We start from the raw sequence: 4,931 nt of genomic DNA on the forward strand, positions 1-4,931 counted from the left end.
GGGTTATTCGAGGTAGTCATGGTAATATTTTTTTTTTTTTTTTGGGGGGGGGGGGGGGGGGTTCTACTTGTTTTGGGCAAGGTACAAATAATGCGATTGAACTTAGAGCCCTTAAAGAGGGGGTGGCTTTGTGTAAATCTTTGGGTTTTCTTTTTCTCGGGATAGAGTGTGGCTCTAAGTTAGTGGAGGACTAGGTCATTGCTGGGAGTTGCTCAATTTGGTATCTTTGGGATTTTTGGGAGGAAACTCTTAAGGAATTACAGGGTGGTAGTTTCTTGATTCGGCATCAGTTTTGAGAAGTGAACCAAGCTACGGATTTTTTGGCTCGTAGAGGTGAGGAAGGTTTGACATGTCATGTTGTGGGTGAAGCATCACTGCCAAATTTTATGTGGGGCATCATTCTGTTGGATAAGTTAGGCTTACCATATTTACATCATTAAGCATTTTGGCTTATTTACTTTACTAGTTTTTACGTGCTAGAGGTTTGCTTAGATTGGACTATATTGGTTTACCTAGTTTACGAGTTTAAGGTTTTATTGTACGAGTTTGGAATTGTTTGTTTTGTTGGTCTTTTGTTTTACTGGTTTTAGTTTAAAAACGAGGCATGTTTAGATTGGTTTATTGGGTTATTGGTTTATTTGTTTAGTTTATTGTATAAGTTATTGAATATTTGTAAGTCTCAACTATCCTGCTTGTTACCTCGGTATTCTTCCGCCGTAAGTGAGGACAATCAATAAAATTGGGGTACTATCCTTTTCTCGAAAAAGAAAAAAAATATTAGTCTACAAATAACATTCATCTGATAATAATGGACGTGCAAAAATGAGCAAATAGACATTTAATATGTAGAAATGAGCCTCGATCCAAATAAGGTATAATACCAATAAATACAACAATTATTAACTGCACTATACCTGAAATTGAGTATGTAAAATTGAACCATGATCACATAAAGAGAATACAAATTAATGCAGTAGTTATCAACATGCTCATGTTTTTCATCTTTATTTTACCTTATCCCAAATTTTTACATTTATCATTGTTCACTATTGACGGTGTCCTGTATCCTGCATACATGGTTTCCCTTGTGAGGGCTGCATCAGCACATGTAACATACCACCAATTAAGTGAGAGTGGAAGGAAAAGATAAGAATCTACTTCATTGGTGTAGTAAGAAATAGTCTCTCGTGTTGCAAAGTGTAGCTAGTCCAATATATGGAAAAGCAACACTATGCAAAAAGCCTAACTCACATGTCCCGATGTAAGATGATAGATGACTTCTTACCTTGTGGTAGGCGAGCTAGAAAACCCGCCGAACGTACAAAGGCGAAGAATGAACTTAAGGCAAGCAATGGTCAATGACAAGACCCTTGCAGGCTCACAAACTTTTCGGGATTATACGGAAACACTCGTAAGGTAACAGTGTCATACACAGAAGCCAACACTCCATCTAAAGAGTCACATCTAGAGTGGGTCTGCAGAAAGGATTACGACTTGACAGATCATATCGTATGAGCTCAAAGGTATGGTGCAACGCCACATGTGAGACCCTCACTCTAAGAGAGATTGAGGATTGGACTTAAGGCATATGCCTTAAAGACATGCAACCCAAGCCCTACCATTCTGTCTGTATCATCCTGTGGTGGGACGATCAAGATTAAAAGACTCCTATTCAATTTCTCTCATTTTCCTTCTTTTCTCTCTCCTTTGCCACTTTCTTTCTTCGACCTCTTTTCTCTCTCTCTCTCTCTCTCTCTCTCTCTCTCCACCATTTCCTACTTGCATAGTGCCACGCACTATTTTTGCACACATTGCAACTCTCTCTCCCACTTCCTTTGTTATCCAGCTAGCTAACTTTCTCTATTTATAGGCAAGTTTAACTGACTTCACCATGACAAGTATTTTTTTTTATCCTTAATAAATAAAATTTTTGCTGCGGGGAATATATTCCTTGTAGTCTGATAGCCTACAATGCAGCCTAGCGTACTAGCTTAACTTATGCGAGCATTTTGAGAGACAAAATACTCAGGACTTAAGGGAGTATCTTGGGAGGCAAAGTGCTCGCACCATCACCATTGTGAGCACCTTCTGTAACGCCCCGACCCCAAGGATCCAGAGAGTCAACTCAAATAACCTGATAATTAAGTCTAACAATACTAATGTATTTCCAAATCCAAGAATATATACTTCCAAAACTTCAAATCAAACGTAAATACTTCAATTTAATAAACCATACATACTCACATATCAAATCCTCAATCCAACAACCCAATTAAAATATAAACTCTTCTTCATGTCTCAAATAACAAACTAGAATAAAATAAAATTGACATAAGTCTCCATAAACTATCTAAATCCATTGAAATCAACTTAATAAATAAATAACATCCAACAACAGCACTAATACCGCGAGATACCCAATAACTATTCACAACTAATCTTGTCCACAAACTCTAATACTGATCCTCAGTTGAACCATCAATGTCACCTGGAAATATTATGAAGATTAAGGGGTGAGTTATCAACAACTCAGCAGCAGAGAGCATATACTAGCATGTAAATAAGAGCATTTATAACGTTCGGTATGCAAACAAAATACTTACTTTCAGAATGCAGAAACAACATATTTACTTTCGAAATGCATAAAAAAAACTTGGTACAAAAAATTAGAGCAAAATTTCCAGAAAGAAAAATTTATTCTCAAAAAGAAAATCCATTGGCATATCCAAACTGAAACATTATATTCATATCATCTCATAGCATCACATTGGGATAAATACCATGTTTAACCCCCGTGGTAGGGTTATAAACCACCATTATAGCCATGGCTGGGCCATATACCATGTTTCACCTTCGTGGTAGGGTTATAAACCACCATTATACCCGTGGATGGGCCGTATACCATGTTTTACCCCTGTGGTAGGGTTATAAACCACCTTTATACCCGTGGCTGGGCCGTATTCCATGTTTCACCCCCGTGGTAGGTTTATAAACCACCATTATACCTGTGGCTGGGCCTTAACAGAAACAGAATGGAACATCATTGGAATCAGATCACATTCATATATAGACTCAGAACTTCATGCCAAGGTTTTTAGATGACACATCATATCAAAACAAAATACTGAATAGTTTCAGATCATTTCACATGTTCGAAATAAACAAAATCCAAAATATCTTCATTTATTCATAGCAAAAACTTTTAGATTTTCATATTCATTCCTTTTGCATAGTTCAGAAAAGAATGCACAAAATTAGCTCATGTCTACACCAGTCATGGTAGAAAATACTTTCTCTTATATAGAATTTATGCATATGCAGAATAAACATCTGAGGTCGTTTTCAGATTTCTTTTCAAAAACAAACATACTTATTTTCAAAGTCAACCTCATTTCATTTCATTTATGCAAAACTAGTATACGAACCCCGCTTACCTGACTTCCGTGTACAAGATATGCCTTGGATCTGTTCTCTAACAGTATCACAACCTAAAACAATAAATATATACCACATAATTAATAATCTAAACAGGTATACCACTAAACTCAATTAATAAAACTTAAATCAGCCCTTTTTAATCTAAACTTCTCCATAAGGTAAATCCGGACAACCTACTTCGAACCTTCAATATATTCACTCTAGCACCACCAAGTAATTTCCACCCAACAGGCACTTAACCCAACCCGACCAGCCAAAAAATAACCCAAAAATTACACTAAACAGTTCCAATTACTAGTCCAAAACAGTCTCACAAAACCGTCCAAAACAATCATACTCCTCAACTTCAAGACTTCCATCATAAGCAACCACAATCCAACAGATAAAACACCAAAACAACATAAATTTACATAGGTAACAAATTGCCAAAAGTGTACCGCAGTAGTGCAAATTCTGATCAACACCACAATCATATCAGTAACACTCTACCACATTTCACAATCCAACTATAATATCCAAATACTACTTAAAGCTTCGGAAAAAGCTTACCAAAAAGAGTCACAAAACTTTGAAACACTTCGAATGGGTGCAACCCACTGAAGTCTACACCCAAAGTTCATAGAGATCTCTAGTGAAAGAGAAAAGTGTTTGTGCACAAAGGGGAAAAAATTGAGTGGTCTGAAAGTGTACACTACGAATTCGAACGGAGAGGAGATGTGTGCGAAAATTAAACAGAGTGTAAGATAAAGTAATGAGACTGGAATCGGATGGTGGGAGAAGAGATTTTACCACGTCTAGCACTTCCGATGTGAGGCTCGGCAGCAATACCAGGATCTAGAGACCCACAAGCCAACTGTACAGCAAAATCAACCCATGAACAGTCACGAAGCAGTCGGAGAGACAAAGAGAAACAGAGGAAGGGAGAGAGAGATGACTCACCGTTGTGGAACCCAGTCAGCGGCAACGAGTTTCCGAGGACACACAGAGAGACGAAAAGAAACACAGCTCCCACAAGGATGAACTAGTAAATGAGTAAGAGGGAGAGAATCGAAGTGATTTAGGGGTGCGAGGGAAAACTTCACATGAGAAACCGAAAATAACTTCAGAATGTGGGGAAGAAGTTGGAAACATCAGAGAGAAGAAATCGAGAGTGAATAGGGATGGGAAATCGACTGGGAGAGAAGAGAAAAGAAAATCACAAAGGGAAGAAGAGACTCACCAAAACGACGTTGTCTCGTCTAGGGGTCTTTCGGGCTGGGCTTCAACGGAACCTGGGCTTAGAGCTCGAGTGTTACACCTTGGGTGGCGGAGTGCTCACACTCCCGTTCTTTTGTATTTTTCTGTTCTATCTTTATTTTTCCTCCCAAACTTCAATTTTTCGTTCTATTGCATTGATCCTTTTTTTTTAATTCTTTTATCATTTACTATCCTACTTCATTTTTCTATTCTATTGCATTAAGTAAAAAGAAAAAAAAAAACTCAATCGGGGACCC

General features: G+C 37.7%; 1 long non-coding RNA gene across 1 annotated transcript; it reads right to left on the reverse strand.

The window, feature by feature from the left end:
• Positions 1–2,983: 2,983 nt before the first annotated feature.
• On the reverse strand, positions 2,984–4,519 carry LOC108986540. Its single transcript, XR_001995388.2, has 4 exons — positions 4,378–4,519; positions 4,228–4,291; positions 3,435–3,488; positions 2,984–3,017 (listed from the first exon to the last, which is right to left on the reverse strand). It is a non-coding gene; the product is annotated as an uncharacterized LOC108986540 (long non-coding RNA).
• Positions 4,520–4,931: the final 412 nt, after the last annotated feature.

Source organism: Juglans regia, chromosome 13 (genome assembly GCF_001411555.2).
Source record: "Juglans regia cultivar Chandler chromosome 13, Walnut 2.0, whole genome shotgun sequence".
NCBI classification, from domain to species: Eukaryota; Viridiplantae; Streptophyta; class Magnoliopsida; order Fagales; family Juglandaceae; genus Juglans; species Juglans regia.